General features: G+C 47.1%; 1 long non-coding RNA gene across 1 annotated transcript in view; it reads right to left on the bottom strand.

Moving 5' to 3' along the window:
• LOC138582316 (uncharacterized) overlaps window positions 1-17,875 on the bottom strand; it is a 41,510-nt gene extending 23,635 nt beyond the window's left edge. The window contains exon 1 of the long non-coding RNA XR_011305004.1: window positions 17,706-17,875. This is a non-coding gene — a long non-coding RNA (uncharacterized lncRNA). The remainder of the gene's footprint in view (window positions 1-17,705) is intronic.
• Between the last annotated feature and the right edge of the window lie 921 nt (window positions 17,876-18,796).

Raw genomic sequence — 18,796 nt, 5'->3', positions numbered from 1 at the left:
CCGAGACACACTGCCTTCTGAGAACCCAGCCCAGACCAGCCAGCAAGCGCCCCCCCTGCACATCATCCAGAGTACACTCTCCCCAGACGTCCGGACAAGCAGTGCAGGGTCTTGGGACCCATAAGCAGTTGACACATCCTAGAAGGCATAGGGACCAGGAACACCCGCGAGTAGAAAACTTGACCCTGAACAGGGAGAGGAACGGGCAAGACGGTAACCCACAACAATCCTTCCTAGAGAACGGATCCCATGGCCAACTACTTGGACCGTGAGCTGGGTACCAAAGTCCTAACCATGCAAACCTGGACAGGAGGAGACAGGAACTGCAACCGATACCCCCCTCCGGAAGGAGCCCATTACCCAGGAAGCCGAACCCCACCGGTCCCATACACCTCAGAGAAGATAGAGACGAGGAGCCAGGGAAAACCGCCAGTCACTGCACTTGCACCAGAGGAAACTCACAGGACGTTGAAGCATGCCTGCGCCACAATATAACAGCATGATTGTCAGCCCACAAAAAGATCCGACTTATCAAAAGGAAGATACAGGACAGCCCAGAAGTCCAGCAGACCAGGGCCCCCCAAGCCGACAGAGGAGCCACCAGGCTGGCGTCAAAAGGGCAGAGTACTGTCACAAAGCAGGGCAAAGCAATCCATCCCGGATAGCAGACATCAAAGGCAACCCCCCACCTGGGGTATTTCTACACTGGAAAAACCCACTGAAGTGACATCCCCCTCCACCGGCACCAGGGGCTCTGAGAACCCCTCTAAGCACAGACATGTGCCACCATGTGCCATATCACTTCCCACAAGTCTGAGAGGAGGCGTGAAAGCAACACGTCAGCACCGGAGGACCTAGGCCCTAAAAGAAGAGACACTGGGAACCCTCTGAATGGCCATTACTTCCATGATGCATTTTCTATAATTCCATGCCGGACAAGGGAAAAGAAAATCATCTCCTTTGACCTTCCCTCGTGCAGTTCAGAGGAAGAGGAAGAGGACAGGACAAGGAGTCTGCGTCCATAGCTAGCACAGACGCAAACACACCACTAACTCGCCACATTACTGAGAGGTGGCTTGAGCCCTGTATCCAATAGCTGGTAGCCCCAAGCTCTAAATCGTTCCAATGCGTCGGTCTAGGAAGGATGAAATGCCGAGTCAGCACCGCAGAGACTCGAACCCAAAGTGTAGACTATGCCAGGCCGGTACCCTTCAGGCAGCTTGCAGACGCGTCCAAATCTGCGCCGTTTTCACAGGCTGCACGCAAAGAATGCAGCCAACATCCGGTGCATCCTGGGCTGCGTGTGTCTGAGGAGCGGGTAGTATGTGACATGCCTGTGACAGAACAGAGCCCCAGTACTTTCAAAGACTCTCTGCCACTGTCACCCCACGACAAGAAGCAGAGAGGCCACACAACAAAAGGGAAGGCTAGCCCATACTGCCAAGTGCTTGCCATCATTTCCAACAAAGATGTGTACACAAAGCACAAGGAAACGGCATGTTGAAGGCGTCAAGATGGCCATACCAGCAGGAGAGGGGAAAAATATCAAGCACAGTCCTCCCCTCTCCTTACCTTCCCCCAGAGAATGCAGCTAACATCCGGTGCATCCTGTGCTGTGTGTGTCTGAGGAGCGGGTGGTATGTGACATGCCTGCGACAGAACAGAGCCCCCGCACTTTCAAAGACTCTCTGCCACTGTTACCCCACGACAAGAAGCAGAGAGGCCACACAACAAAAGGGAAGGCTAGCCCATACTGCCAAGTGCTTGCCATCATTTCCAATAAAGATGTGTACACAGAGCACGAGGAAAAGGCCTGTCGAATCAAGATGGCCAAAACAGGAGGAGAGGGGAAAAACATCAAGCCCAGTCCTCCCCTCTCCTTACCTTCCCCCAGGCCATGCAGGACCCGGGACACAATGCTCACGCTGCGGTCCGGAGCCCAGCAAAGAACCGAGCGAGGCAATCCCGCTCAACTGTGACCCCAAGCCCCGCAGGTGGCCCAGGAGCAGCGCCGCACCTGAGGGAGCCGAGGGCCCCGCCACACAGCCCCCCCCCCCAGGGGGCCAGCAATCGGTGCTCCCCAGTGCCCCGCACCGGGAAGAAAAAGTCCAACCTGCCGGAGGCAGGAAAAATTAAACTGAGTGACGTGGATGTGGGGGAGGAGTTATAGGAATTTAAAGAAATAGAAGAAGGTCCTGTGTCGGAGGCAGGGGCCTCATGAAGTAAGTACTGGGACGAGGAAGAGTGGACGTGGAGGTAATGCACTCAACCCATGGCAACGGATGACAAATTTAAATGTGCTTTCTGTAAAATGGTGCATGTCACCACAAACACAATATATGCTTGGCACACTGCTGCCACCTAGAGTCAAACCATGCAGAGTGAAACGTATAATCCATCATAGAGCAAAGCGAGCTCTGGAGGCTAACCACAGTGTACTTTATTGCAGTAGATCTGCAGATGTACAGACTGGATGGAACTATTGATCACTACTTTGGGGCCCGTGTGTAAAATGCAGGCCATATGGGTGGTAAGGCTCTGCTGTCGGGTTGGGTGCCCCTTATTGGATGTAAAAAGTAACTGACATCACGGTAGGAGAGTGTAGACCGCGTGTGTGAACAGCGGACATCACCCCCATCCACTATCGAGGTAAAAACCCCCGGGGTGTATCAAACGAAAAAATGAAAGAGAAGAAGGGGGGCAGGGGGGCACGCGGGCCAGCGGTGAAAGGGGAAGGAGCCGAGACCACTAGTATGTAGTCATGGGTAAGTCAAAAAAACACCAATCCCTGGTTAAAATGGAGATTGCTCGTTGAGGCCATTATCCAACTAATCCAATCTGTAGATCCATCGCTTCTCTAGTTCCAAGAGTCTGTTGTGAATATTGAGACCTGTTTGTATCCTATCCAGAACCCACCAAAAGATGTCATCAGGGGTATGTTGATGGGATAAATAGTGTGTAACCAAGGGGGAAGTGGTGTTCTTGCACCGGATTCTAGAACGATGTTCTGATATCCGGGTACCAACATTCCGCATGGTTTGGCCAACATAGCGCAGACCACATGGGCATTCAATGCAGTATACAGCTTGGCTGCTTTTGCAATTGGATTGATTGTTCATTCTCTGTCACCAATCTTAAACGTTTGAATTTTCTTGGTAAACTTACATACCGAGCAGCCCCCGCGGGGGTAGTGGCCGGTAACTTTGCGCAGGTTCCAAAGACCTGTACGTGGTGGTGTTCGTGTAAATGAGGAGTAAACAAGATGTTCCCTAATGTTCCTCGCTCTTTTAAAGGCAAACCGAGGAATGGGCTCGTCCACGAGCTGTAGTTTTACAATAGGCCAATACATCCGAATCACCTTTTTCAAATCAAAGGTGTTGGGGCCATGTGAAATCACACATGCAAGTCTTTCCTCATTGGATTCATTGGTGTCTGTTCTAGGTGTTAAAAGGAGATCTCGATTAGTAAATTGAGCCCTTTTGGTGGCATTATTAACCAATTCTTTGGGGCAACCACGACTCTGCAGGCGTACAAACAATGAGTTTGCGTTGTCGTAAAAATCACTGAGAGAGGTGCAGTTCCTTCTAATTCTGAGTAGTTGACCGTACGGAAGACTTTCTTTGATGTGTTGCGGATGGTCGCTCTTATAATGTAGAAGTGTGTTGCGATCCGTGGTTTTTCGAAAAAGATTACAAACAAGTTTATTGTTAAGACCTGAGATTTCAAGATCTAAAAATTATCTCTGTGGCACTGGATTCCATGGTGAATTGAATATTAGTGTTCCGTGTGTTAAGCCAATCAAAAAATAATTGGAGAGATGTCTTGTCTCCGGACCAAATGAAAATGATATCATCTATGTAGCGATGCCAGTGGGAGATCTTCGAGAGCCATAGGTTTGCTTGGCTGAAAAATGTTGTTCTTGCCAGTTCTATAATGAATTCTGGTGGCACCCGGTGTGAACCAGTGTGAATTGCCTCTTGTGTCAAATGCTCATATATACAGTCTATCGCTGCATCCTGTGGGATAGACGTATACATGGCCTTAATGTCCATAGTTACTAACAGTTGCTCTGAGGAGTTGAAGTCCAACTGTTCGAATACTTGAATGGTATGCATTGTGTCCCGTAGGTACGACTTCATTCTAATGCTTAGTGGTTTGAGAAAGCAATCGATAAATTGGCCTATTGGTTCTAAAATCGAGCCACAGCCGGTGACGATTGGTCTCCCCAGTGGGTCCTCAGCATTTTTGTGTATTTTAGGGAGGGCATACAAACAGGGTGTGCGACCCGAAGATGTGGTTAGGAACTTTGCCTCCTTGTCAGTAATCCAATCCCTTTCAAGGGAGTAGTTCACCATTTCAGAGATTTCTATTTGCATTTCTCTGGTGGGGTCCTTTCTAAGGGTTTGATAACTGGCACCATCTTGTAGTAGAGTCATGGTCATACGAGTGTATTGATCAATGGTCATAAGCACAATCCCTCCTCCCTTATCCGCTGGTTTAATTACCAGATTGTGATTACTCGATAAATCCTTCAGGGCTTTTCTTTCACCCTTGGTCAGATTCTGATGAATTTTGCTTTTATGCTTCTTAAGCAGTCTGATATCTCGCAAAACACACCTCTCGAAGGTGAGCAGGTCATTAGGTACCTGGTTATCTGAGGGTGTGAAAGAAGATTGTGGATGCAAACCTGTGTCTGGAGTGGTATCTTGACTGTTATGATCCTGGAAAAAGACACGGAGTCTGAGACTACACAGGAAACGGCATATCTCCATTTCTGTTTTATACCAATCAGTATCGCTAGTGGGTACAAAGGAAAGGCCTTTAGTTAGAAGAGAGATTTGGCATGGAGAGAGATGGAATTTTGCCAGGTTAAAAATCGGTAGTTGGTTGTTGTCCAAGGTCTGATTTATCGTCTGCGCCTCCTGGGGCGTAGTCGTTGTCCTTGATAGGGGGTGTTCCAAAATGGGGGACCCCATCCTCCTCCCTGTCCTCCTCTGCCTAAAAAAGGGAAAGATGGAGGGTAGGGGCCCTGAAAATGTGGTTGTCCAAAGTGTTGAGGCTGGTAGGGCGGGACGTTCTGGTATGGGCTTCCCCCTGAGGACCCAGAGCTGCTTGATCCTGAGAAGGAGACTTTACCTCGTCTGCCTCTCGATGGTGATTGGGGTGAATTCCCTTGTTTTTTTAAAGAATCGATGTAACTGTCTGCCGTATATGGATAGATAACTTCAGTCTTGAAATCTTTAAGGTCTTTGTTTAATTTATTTGTTTTCTTGGTCCAGGTGTTAATCTTGAATTGTTCAAATTGTTTATTAATGTTTGAGAGTTGTGTCTCTATGTCCGTGAGTAACGTATTATCCTTAAATTTTGTTTCTTCTAATGTTAGATTTCTCTGTAGTTCTATGCTAATATGTTGTGCAGTGGTAATAGTGAGGACCATCAGGTCCCGACTGCATTTAGTAGCAATAAAGCTGAAGTTGGAAGTGTACTCTTTGTCTTCTAAGAATAGCCTGGGTTCATTTTGCACTATGAGTCCGCTCGGTATAATGTTTTTTTTCAAATATTCCCTCAGGAAATGCCCATGGAGTTCAGTGCGAAAAGTCTTCTTTTTCAATTTTAATAAGTCCTCAGCTGTGCTAGAGGTGGAACTATTGATCACTACTTTGCGCAAACATCTAGCTAGCTTTGTGTATTCCTTATGTAAGAGCCTAAGCAGATAGGATGGCTTAGAGAGCTGGGCAAACTAGTTGGAATATTGTAGTTTGTGGCCATCTCACAAAGGGGTAGCTGGTACAAAGCAACATGGTAATAAAATAGAATGTCAAGGAGTATGGGATCAGTTTAGGGGTTGAGCAACAGCTGCACATATGTGTGCAACCAGAAGGTCCAAGTACTCGCCTTGCCATCAAAAATTTTTGGCTGTGTGATCATGTACATTTTGAAAAGTGTTCACTCATCAATGTAATGCATCTTCCCCAACAAAATGAAATATATTTGGGACACCGCTAGGGGGCGCGGAGAAAGATCGCCACGTGAGCAGGGAGCTCTTCACCTCATCAGACACGAATGACCAGTAATGCCATAGAAACCCCATCAGATGGCGCTGCATTGCAAAAGAAATAAAGGCTTCGGATTGGCTGGCGAGATCTGAGGGAAGGAACAATACTCCATCAGTGGAAACAGGCGCTACTGCCGGGCGTACCACAAAGCTGGAGGGAGCACCAGCGTGGCAACAACCTCCTCGGAAGGCAGAGCGAGCCCGCCGGGGGCCGTGACCACCCGTCGATTGAAGGAATCCCGCACTCCTGCAATCACCACCTCCGACACGCCCGGGAGGTCGGACGCCCCTATGGAGGAGAATCGCTGATGAAAGGTGAGAAGACACAACACGTGGGCACAGTGAGGAGGTACAATGGCCCAGAGGACCTCTACACCCAGCATAGTGTAGCGGAACGGGGAAATGTGGAACGTGAAACTTCGCAGAGAGAAGACTGGCAGCCACATAGTGAGGAGGTACGATCCCTCCCCCCACCCTCCCTGTGTGCTTATAAACGGTGAAAGGGGGCCCACACAATTGCCTGAGGGGGGTCCAAAGTACGCACAGCAAAGGGGAAGGGAGAATCTGACCCCAGGGGACCACGACTGGGTAACACCATAAAGGGAAGCACCTTGAGAGGAGAGAACCGGGTCCGCTGCCATGGACTGAGGCTATAAAAAGCAGGGCAAAACACAGCAGCCCAGAACTGCTCGACAAGTGAAGCTCAGTACAACAACCCAGTAGATTATAAGCAGGGAGACCTCCGAGAGTGACAGCAGAAGGGTGGCAGCACGGGGAGGCGCTTACCGAGAAACATGCTCGTCCATAAAGGAGGGTATTCCAGCAAGAACAACACACCCCTGAGAACTGCAGTTACATAAAAAGAAAGACAGGGGTGATAATGGTGGCAGGAGATATGAACACCTTGAAGCAGGACATGCAAGCCATCCTTTTGGAGCTCAAGGCATTCCGGACAGAGGTACAGACTTCCTTGGGGGCCATTGTAGATAGGATCTCAAAGGTGGAGGATCGAGTGGAGACCCTTGAACACAATCACAGATCGGCCGATATATCCAACGTGGCCCTAGAAATAAGGGTCAAAGAGCTGGAATGCAAGAAGAAAAAGGCGCTGGCAAAGCTTGATGATGTGGAAAACCGGGAGAGGCGAAATAATCTGTGGATATGGGGGCTCCCTAGCACAGCAACTGAATCCTCAAGGGACCTGGAGCTAATGCTGACACGTCTGGTGAGACAGCTGCTGGGAAGTGAGATGGACAGGGAGATCCGTTTTGATAGAGTCCACAGAGGTGCCGGATCAGCAGGAGGGCTGCGCTTGGTGGTGGTGAAGTGCCACTACTACAGCGACAAAGAGGAGATCCTTAGGAAAGCCTGGGAAGTGGGTGAAATAGAATGGGAAGAAGCCTCTGTGACTATCTTCCAAGACTTATCCTCTCACACTCTAGAGCAGCGGAGGAAATGCAGGCCCCTGACTTGATGACTGCTTGAGGGAGAGGTCAGGTGCCGTTGGCGACTCCCTTTTGCGCTGCCCTTCCAGTATGACAGAGAACATTACGAATTATCGCAAGGGGACAAAGCGGGCCCGCTACTCCAAGAGTTACAGAAGGGGGGGAAGCAACAAGACCACAAGGGTCTACGTAAGCTAAGGTAGTGCTTTAACAGCACAATCGCCCAGCCGAGAAGTCACAAGAGGGAGGGCAGCGCAAGGAAATCCAGGAAGCCTCAACCCTCGCAGCTCAAGGGTCAAGGATGAAGCGGACTGCGTGCTGAAATGGGTAAATTGTTCTGGATGTAAAAACGGGGATAAAAAGGCTAATAAGAATGTTATGGTTGTTGTTATTTTTGTTTTGGTGGGGTAGAGGGGCCCACACTATCCTAGTATCCCGGAATGTCCAGGTGTCTCAGGGAGGCCGTCTACGGGAAGAGTTCACATAAAGGGAAAGTTGGAAGGGGTAGGGGCTCGGACTAATGCTCACTCAAAGGGGACTTGGTGGCAGATACAGAATTTGCCAGACAAGGCTATGGATAAGATGAAAGTAGCGACACTAAATGTAAAAGGGCTAACCTCCCCAAATGAGAGATCCCTCACAGTCAACACATTACGGAAACTAAACCTGGCGGTGCTATTCCTACAAGAGACCCACTATCGCAAGGGGGAGGAAAAGGCCCTAAAGGGACCAGAGGTGGCACAAATGTACTGGGTCTCATACGCAACCTTAAAGAAACAGGGAGTGGGTATAGAGATCACAAAGGCCAGGCACCTAAAGGAGGTCCAAATTAAGAGGGGCTTCAGGGCCAGATTTATCGCAGTCAAGGGCAAACTAGAGGGGGAAATGGTCACCTAGCCACAGTCTACGCGCCTAACGTGAACCAGGTGACGTTCCTGAGAAAGGTGTGTGCAGTGCTGGAGGACTGGGGAGAAGGGCCCACAATGGTTGGGGGAGATTTTAACACTATCATAGACCCAGACTGGTGGTCCGCCCATGGGGATAGGGGAACAATGAAGGATAAGACCCACAGAGATTTTACGCAGCTGCTACAGGACTATTACTGGGCAGATGTATGGCGAATGCACCACACGCACCAGGGAGGGTACACTTTCTTTTCCCCACCACACCAAATGTACACCAGAATTGATCTCTTGCTGATACCACAGGAACAGAGTGACCTGACCATGTGCCCCAAGGTTGAAGTGGTAACGTGGTCGGACCAGGAAATGGTAACGGTTGAGTGGTCTGTTGGGAGGGATAGAGGGCGCACAGGTGGCTGCAACGACCCGTCTTTAATGAATTTATGGGGAAAGAAATTAGTTGCTTCTTTGACACAAACAACAATGAAACACGTGTGGGAGTCGGCAAAGGCTACATTCACAGGCCTCTTGATTGCAGAAGGGGCACGGAGGAAGAGTGAAAGGGCCTTGATAGAGCAACGTTTGTGGGGGGAACTGAGAAATATGTGGACCCAACTAACAAAACCACGGACCAACAGGGAGGGACTCTTGAAAGACATGAGAGACAAAACGCAGGAGCTACACTCGCTCCTAATAGGCAAGGTGGTCAAGATGCTACGCTACGTCAAACAAAGGTACTATGAGAAAGGGAACCGTGTGGGGACACTCCTTGCAAATAGGATTCGCAAGGCAAAGCTGGAGAGGAAGGTTGACAGGATCAGGGACCGGAGAGGCCAGATGCATACAACAAGGGGGGATATACAAAACAGCTTCGCAGAATATTACGAGAACCTCTACGAGCGACCCCACACGGAGTGCGATGTGAAGATACGGGAATATCTAGATCGGCTACCCGACACGCCCATTTGAAAGTGAACAACTACAAAAGCTACCCAGTGCGCGCATTAGCGTGCGCGCACCGGCAAGAGTACCACAGAGTACAGACTGCAGACCGCAGCACCGCGGCTCTGTACTCTGCTTGCGGGTACTTGAAAGGCTAGGAATTGATTTTCACGACTTTGTTGCGATTCTTGTCAAACCTTGAGTGTTTGGATCGGGCAGTGATATCGGCGTCGCCTGTCAAACCTCTATGGCAACGTACAGGCTGACGTCTGGGATGCCTCTCCCACAGCGCCCTCAGCTGCCCCTTAACCAAACGTAGGATTAGTAGCCTCACGCCAAAAAAACTCTGCACCAAGGCTGGATATGGTGCAGAACCGCAACCAAGGCATTAGACAGTGTCTCACTGTTACCGCGACCCATCCAGACTCGTCGGCTAACAAATCCCTGTCAATCACAAACTGCATGCGTTGAAAGATGGAATGTCCATTAGTTTTTCCACCAAGGTAAACCCGAGTTTAGTGAAAGCATCCTCACACATGCTATCAGATTGCACTATGCAAAACTGAGCAACCCCGCAAATGGCTGCCGATTCAATTGAAGATTCTTTCACGCCTCCCCACACAGCGCCTAATCTATCTAGTGGGATACCAAATACCTGTTACAGTCTGCACAGTGAACTCCTCGGCCATTCCGCCTCTGTACTCACAGATTGTGCAACATGGCCACATCCAAACCACTTCTTTGCTTGGGAGTTGTGAACAAGACATCCAAAAGTCTCCACAATGCTGGCAAACCTCAGGAGAAACTGCAATAGAGAACTGCACCGAAGACTCTTCAATGAGACTCTCTTGCTCTCCGGTCCTATTCTCTACTGAGCAAACTAATTATCAAGAGTCACCTTCAGAGTCTGAGTCCTCGCTAGTAGCCTCATTCTCCAAGCCGGCTCCTCGCCCTTTGTTTGGGTTTCCATCCATTTACTCTGCCAGCTTAGACACAACCCTTAAAGCAATAAATGCTAGTATATTTACCATAGCTAAATTGTATGAGGGGCTTGAGCTAAAATCTTCGACACAGTCCGCATTTCTCCATTCCCTCACTAACAAGCTAGATTGGATGGTTTGGAATCCACCCGCTATGTTGGACTCTGCTTTCTCACAGTCCAGCAGAGCTAATCTCAATCTGAATACCCTTAGCCAACACCTTTTGGTGATACCAGAAACTAGGACGGATAAGGTGATCGAGCTAGTGTCTCCTCCACTGGATCCTTCTATCCCATTAAACTCCTGAGTTCAACTGATAGAGGAGTCCCTTAACCCCACCCCAATCTCTGCAGCTCCTGCAGATGAGATTGTGTCCGAAATCCCGCTCTATGACGTTTTTTGCCCTGGTGGCCCAAACAGAAGGAAAACCAGGAAGAGAAACAGACAACGCACCTCCGTGCTGACTGGGCATCCCAATATCTCAAAAAACAAAAAAAGAATCTAAAACAAATGGCTATGCCAGCCAAAACAGCTCGCAAATCCAAAACAAACGTTTTTATAGCTAACATTGACAACTCGAGTGTGCCGAGATCCCACGAATCGGAATGCACAACGGTAGCCCTCGCCTTAGCGGTTTACAATCGGGTGATTCCTGCTTGCTTGCCTGTCCCTACTGTATCAAACCGGGCATCTCTTCAAGGTAAGCTTGATCTATTTGTTCCTTTGCCAAGTGTTCCACCTGCAAAGTCAGTTTTAGCAAATAACTCTACTGATAACTTACATATCTCTAATGATGACTTGATGAACATGTCGGTCTACTCCACACATTCAATACCCATCCCAGAAATCATTCACCATAGTTTGCACAGTAACCAGCTAATTTCTGATAAACCCAAACAAACCTTCTGTGTGAATTTGAATGTCGGCGTCTCGTCATTTGAAACAATGGACCAGAAACTAACAGAGTCGTGGCAGATAATGTCACCACAGAAGGCTAGTCAACATATGGCTGGACCCACGAGTTTTCTCAGTGTCGTGGACCCAATCCTGCTGTTAGTTTTACCCTCGCACAGCAGCCCCCATGATGTCGTATGTCCCTCCCCTTCGTTAGGGCAGCTCTTTCCTATAGATACTGATCCCATCAGAGATCAGCAAAGAATGATCCCTAGCACACCTGGCCTTTTGGACACCGAAGTATTATCTGTAACAATGCTTGACAGAGTACACGCTGACCCGCATCCAAACAGAGAAACGCTTTGAACTATACTTCATGCTATCCCAGCTCTACAACACATTCAATGAAGCCATATTGACTTGGTAAGATATCCAATAGTATCTAATCAAGATACCGTGGACGTTATAATCCCCTCGAGGGTGGTGAAGAACTTAATTTGGCGAGAGCGGGATGCCCTTCATGCTAAGGGCCTTCTTCTCGCAGCAAGCCAACCCCCTGTCCCGCCTGAACAGTTAATGCAACAACCAAATAGACTGCAATGGCCACTAAATATGAGCAATCAACTGCAGACCAATCCAAGTGGCCAAACCTGTTGTAACTGCAATAGAGGAGCCCAACCAGCCATGCAACAAACAATACAATCTCAAATCAAGTTGAAGTAGTCATGGATTTCCAAAACCAGTACTATCCTTGACAGACCTTTACAATAGCTTGAATCTCCAGCCACGACTCATGCATGCTCGATGGATTGTTGGAATACAGGGGCATTTTCCCACCTTTTAAACAAGATGACTCAAGACTTGCATGATGTCGATATAGCGTTACTTCAAGTGAATCAATGTTCCTCTCTAAAATTGAAGCAATCCTTGACCTGATCTCTTTAGATTCTCAAATACAAACCATCATCATTGCGGGAGATTTTAATATGAACTGCTTGCCAACCGCGTCTAAGCATTCCAAGCCATGAGCGATTGAATGGTCGACATTGATGGAAATCAGAAATGTTTCTATGCTCAATGGTCTTCAACGGAAGACCTTTCACCAGCGGCAATATGGACTAGAGGCTCAACCTCGTCCATCTTAGATTGTGTCTATATTTCATCTAGTGCAAACAAGACTTTGATTAAACGCCAATCCGGGGCCCGACAACTTAACTAATGCCATTTTAAAAGCGCATCCAGAGGCTTGGGCTGCCACTCTGGAATTAATGTTTAAACAAATGATCCTTTCACTGTGCATTCTGCCATCCTGACAAGAAGCAATAATCATACCAATATTTAAAAAAGGTGATCGGAATGATCCTAATAACTATAGGACAATTGCCTTGCTAGATGTGGCGGGTAAAATTATGGCGACGTTGATTTTGCGTGATTTCATAAAATGGGCCTCAGATAAAAAATGACTAGACAAATACCAGTCATGTTTTCTACCAGGTATTGAAACGGTTTTAAACCTGATGATCCTGTCGGCTACTAAAAAGCCAGACTGTTTGAATAAACAACCTCTATTTTTAGCGCTAATTGATTTTACACAGGCTTTTCATTCGTTGCCTCTGTAGATTTAATGGTCAAAACTTTTAACCAGTACATGTCCTTTATATATTATGTATCTGATACATCAATTTTACTCCAATGCGACGATCTGGGTTAAACTCACGATGGAAGGATTATTAACGAAACCCATATTAACAAATGTAAGTTTAAAACAAGGGTGCCCTTTTGCATCATTTTTATTTAACTTTTACATTAGTGACATATATAAAGCTTTTAGTACCGTTCGTTCCCTCCGTGCCTAGGTAAGATCGAGATTTCTTATTTAGTGTATGCTGACGACTTAGTCCTTTAGGATAGGACGCCTATTGGACTGCAGAGGAAATTAACAGCACTAGGATGTAATGGGTAGGCTAACCATCTCGTCATTAACGTTGCTAAATCCAACATTCTCATTTTTCATTATCATTTACCTAAAACAGGCTATCGCTTTAATTGGACGCTCTCAAAGATCCCTTTCACACAAACCTTGCAATATAAATATCTCGGAGTGAACATCAACTCAAACCCAACGGAGCAACCATAGAAAGCTGAATTTAGGAGTAGAATGAAGCTTTTAGCAATTCAAGGCAAAGCTTTACAACGAAAGTACGGGAAATTCTCGATCAAACCATCCATAATAATTTACAACCAGAAAGTGATCCCTATCATCACCTATGGCAGTCAATCTAAATCTCTCAGTGAAATCCCCAAGTGGGACAGACTCGAAGGAATTTATTGGAAAACAATTCTCCCCCTTCCTCTAAACACGCCTATTCAGATTATATGTTTTGAGCTAGGACTCATCTCCCTCTCTGCAGTGGCAGCCTGGCATATGCTGGCAGCTTGTAGGAAATGTATTTTAACATCAGACAGAACAAATAATCTGTTTCCAGTACCCAAGCTCTTACTGGAATCAACTTCAGCGGGCCCTCTGAATGCATGGAAAAATGCCTGTATAACAACATGAAAAACTGCTAATATCCAACTTGAGCTTCTACTACGAAATCCAGAAAAAGCAAAATTGAAACTCTTCCTGTGGGATTGGATTAGTACCTGGGAGAAGTGTAGTTCCTATTCAACTTTCAAGTCTGGAGATTTTATACAAAAAGGCATGAAACAACTCCCTCCCTACTTGACAAGATTTCCTGACCAGGCCTATGCCAACAGTATTCTCAGGATGTGTTTTAATCTGTGTCCCACTAAGGTGAAATTAGCTTCTTATTCCAAATAAAACAATCCAGATATTGCCTGCCGTTTTTTGTAAAACTTAAACCTCTCTGGAAACGCTCCAACATTTATTAACGGACTGTCCGTCATTAAATGATGCCAGGCTGCATTTCTTTCGTAAAACACTTTATCAACACTAAGTTGCTGACTAAAGATCAACTATGGGTGGACATTTTTAATGCCTCCAAAGTTTCACTAAATATAGCGACGGTGCAATTTCTAAAGTTTTTAAATGTATCTGACGAGACCCAATTTGTTGAGTATCCATAATGAGCAAGCCACATATTGAATGCAGATATAACACAACCTATGGCATTTTATTGGGATCTGAGATGCTATAAAGTTATATGGATTGAACATTTTATGGAGTAGGATTGTTTTCTAAAATCAGGACTTGAACCTAATGTTTTTATGTCGATTTGCTGCTAATCTGATGTTGTTTGTACCGATTGCTGCTAAATTTACATACGTCCTTCCCATGAATCAACTGGAATTATGGTTTTAGATAACTCCAAGGCTTTTTAGAGAAATCTTATCTATTTATGTAATTTTAAGATTTTAAAAATGAAACTGCTGCCTTCTGATTTTTAGAACAATTGATTTTAGTTTACTCCAAAATAGAAGTGCTATATATGCTCATTCATCAGGATTGCAAACCACACATCTAGGTAACCATATGCGAACAACCACTAATGCTAGTGCTTACTCTGGTGTTGATACGAATCCGAAAATAATCATGTGTACAATAGTGACTTATTTACATACTCAATCATGAGAGTTAAATGCCAGGTTTGATTGCTTACTGTATCTATGCTATTTCTCGAGTCACATGCTAATGTAATCCTGTATGTAAAGTACTGGTTGTAATCTTTCAAATTAGCAAAACCCGATTAATGTAATCTTAATTGTATACTAGTGCAATGCCATTTATATGTGAATTTAACTTGTTTTGAGTATTCTGTATTGAAAAAGTTGTAATCACAACTATATCAATTTCAAATTAAAAAATTAAAAAAGAGAGGGAGTGCTTCAGGGGGGAAGGGAAGACTCCTGTGCTGAAGGAGTGGTTGCAGAAGTCAGCCCGAGCAGGAGCCAGGGTGTCCTTGATGGTTTTATAGGAACAGGGTTGAACCTGTTTTGACGAGACTTTCATAGATCGGACTTGTTTAGAAACCTCGTCTGGGGAGAACAGGGGAAAGGCAGAGCAGGAGGGAGGAGAGGTGGCCGAAGAAGGGCCAGAGGAAGAGCAGGGAGTAGGGTGAGAGGAAAAGAGGGAGGACAGGATGTCCTGAGTTTTAGAGATGAAATGAGAAGCCGGGGCTGTGCAGAGAGCCTGGGAGGGGACAGGAGAGGTTGAGACTGCAGCAGGATTGGCCAGCTACTTGCAGATTTTAAAGAGTTTGGCCGAGTTGTTAGATGCCGCAGAGACGCAGGCTTGAGTGTGGGCTCTCTTCTTTGTGCGGACAGAGAGCAGGTTTTGCCTTTGGAGCAGGCAGCAGGCCAGTTTATCATAGGATGTTCCGGAAGCACACCATTTCCTCTCAGCCACCCTGCACTTACTCTTAAGGGTGACTGGGTCAGAGTCGTACCAAGAGTTGCACTTGGCTTTGGGCTTCAAGGGGATCCTCATGACAGGGGCAAGAACGTCGAGAGTATCAGATATAGCAGAGTGGAGCATGGAAAGGGCTGTGTCAGGGTGAGTCAGCCAAGGGGGGGGGGGGGGGAGAGGGGGTAGAAAGTGGTGGTAAAAGCCTCAACTGACACACGCTTCATGGGTCGGATAACCAAGAAGGTAGGCGGCAGTGCTGGAGTTGGCTTGGCCTGAGGGTTGGAGAGGTTGAGCTGGGAGGAAAGGAGAACGTGATCACTCCAGGAGAGAGGAGTGGTGAAAGGGATCGAAAGGGGAAGGTCTGAAGAGATCAGAACATCCAGAGTGTGCCCTGCAGAGTGAGTTGGGTCAGAGTCAGAGGATGTACCAGAAGCACGCCATTTCCGTGTATTCATAAAGGTGAAATTTTGACCTGAACGGCTTCCCATACCTTGCTGTTCATGCAGAGAGAATGATGCGTTAAGAGGAGGAAGGTAGAATTCTGGCGAGGGAGAACACACTTCTAAGCAGAAAGACAGATCGGAGTGACAAAAGATGGAAAACTGCATTACAAAATGAAAGCTGTATGCTGCAATAATACATACACTGTGCAAGTTAGACAGACCCTGTTTCTGCTCCCCACAAATGTCTACATACATAAACAGGCCGTCAATTTCAGGGCCCCATCTATTTCTCTGTCCTCTGTACCCCTCTAGTCCCATGCATCCATCTCTCCCTATCTGTACCTCCATGTTCCCCTTTGAATCTCTAGTTCTCAGCACCTGGCTTTCATCTCACTCCCCCTGTCCGTTCCAAGTCGCTCTGTTTATGCCGTCTCCTTTGCACCATCATACAAGCCATTGTGTCCGGAGTCCTTCAGGGATGCTCATCTAGTTCAGTTATTTGTTGCACCTTTAGCAACTTTAAATACTGGATTTACTGTATAATATATAAAGCAAATAAAAGTGGGAATCATAGTGCAACGCAGTTTGGGTACTGTGCTTTCTCCTATTAGAAAGATCTGATGTTTGTCCTGTTTGTACTGGCTGGCAGTAAACTGCATTGGTGCAAATTACAGATTACCATTTACTGGGACTCATTACAAGTTCAACGGTGCGGCCAAAAATGGCAGCAATGCACTGGTAACATAGTTACCAGTGCATTACTGCTGCATTACCAAACCACTGAACTATAGGTTTTGGAGGTAAGGGGGAGGTAAAAACCTCCAGCAGAATGATGGAGGTAATTCCTCTGCTTCAACAACAAAAAACGGCAAAATCAGCAGAAGTACCGCTAGTGGTAATTCTGCCGAAATCCCCACGGAGCCCTATGGACTCCAATTAATGGGGACTGACACCACCTACCCCCACTTGTAATCTGGTGGTAATTTCGCCAGACCAAGTGGTGGTAAAAGTAAATCTGTTTGGTGGTATTTCAGCAGATTTAACACCAAAACACCCCCAAACTCATAATGAGGCCCAATGTATGGTATCTGTGTTTGGCACATCCGGTAAACTGCTATGGTGAAAATCCCAGATCAATCTTATTGCATTTAAAACTCATTCTCTGCATCTAATTTGTTTAACAATGGTGGCATTATGTAACCAGTATTATAAGCCTTTTACTTTACGCTGGGAATTATCAGTACAATGTACCCATAAACCTCACCTGGAGAAATCTCTGCCAGGGGATACAATCCAGGAGATTTACAATGCTTCAGCCATTGACAAAGTTCATAGCATTTGTCCCCACAGCTGCAAGGTAATGGCGAGCAACAGGGCAGTGCTTCAATCAAATAGAGTTAAAAGGAGTGTCTTACCGTCACACAGAATACATGGCAAAAAGCAGAGTTAACGCACAGTGCTCTATGGAGAAGCAGCAAGCGACAAAGGTGATGTTAACAGAATGTCCCCAACTAGGTCCAAGGCTCACCCCCCTCTTGCCTTCTGAAAATATGAACACGTTTTTTGAATGTTCTATGCAAGCGAGAAGTGCTGAGGTACTTCGGTTGCAGAGCAGTGCTACGCAAGTCACTCATCCATCAATTCATTCATTGGAACTTGCTGTTATGACACCTACCTGTGCAAGGCGGCAGAGGGGCCCTATGGGGCGGATTCGTTCCTGGCGGTTGTATCCCCGTCTCGGGGGCTGGAAACGATGCGCCTTCCTAGGCACGCTCTCCCTTGGTGTGCCATCTGTCCTGTGCAAGACAGGATCCGGGCGCCGCTAGCGCGAGTCATTGAGAGACGAGCTTGTGTTCCAAGCCTCGTTCTCGCGGCGGCCCCGGTTTCCGCGAATGCGTTGGACGGCTTGCGCTTCAAGCCTCATTTTCGTGCCAGATTGCTATTTTAGCCGTCCAGTCCAGTGACTCGCTGCATCTCTACGCGGTTAGGGCTTTTTCTTTCCGTTTCGCTCCTTGCCTTCGGTATCCTTGTCCGGCCTCATTCCTTCCCGTTCCTTGTTCCTATGCCTGCCATTTGGGGTTGGGTTGCCGCTTCCTGGTCCTTCCTTGTGCTGGCCCTTGCCTTGTCCTGTTGCTTCCTTGCTGGGTCTTGCCTTGTTCCTTCTGCCCTTCTTGCCTTCTAACTAGCCCTGTCTGACCTGCCTTCAGCTTGTTCCTTCCCGGTCCCTTCCTCCTTCCTTGATTTCCCACCTGCTCCTTGCCTTCTGCCTACTTGGGTACCGGGGTCCGTGGATCTTCTTCTGCCCTACTGTTGTGAAGATCTTCACCTGAAGTCCTGCCTGTACAGCTGCCTTGGAGCTCACGTTTGCTGTTTTCTGGTTTACATACCAGACCTTCCCTATCAGTGCTTGCACTGTTCTGGCGCAACGTTAAAATAAGGGAAGTGTCATCCGTGGCATCAGGAGCTGCTCCCTGTTCAATCCTGAGTTACCAGGACGGAGCCGGGGCGGTTCTTTGCACCACATCCCTTCGTTCAGCCTACTACTTCATTGCCTGCTTCCAGTCTACGACTTCTACATCTGGCTACCCCAGTACGCAAGACTCTTGGAGACTCAAGTACGCAACGTCCACGGGACGCACCGCTTAACACTTGCTCGTTCACTCACTCATCCATTAATATTTGCTGCACAGACAAGTGTGGGTTCCGATACACACAGCCGAGCGCTTGCATAAAGGTGACAGAAGTTCCAATTTGAAACGATATTCT

This window comes from Ambystoma mexicanum, chromosome 3q (assembly GCF_040938575.1).
Source record: "Ambystoma mexicanum isolate Mex_15411 chromosome 3q, UKY_AmexF1_1, whole genome shotgun sequence".
NCBI classification, from domain to species: domain Eukaryota; kingdom Metazoa; phylum Chordata; class Amphibia; order Caudata; family Ambystomatidae; genus Ambystoma; species Ambystoma mexicanum.
The sequence above is the reverse complement of the archived record's forward strand: the minus strand, read 5'-3'. Positions and strand labels throughout refer to the sequence as shown.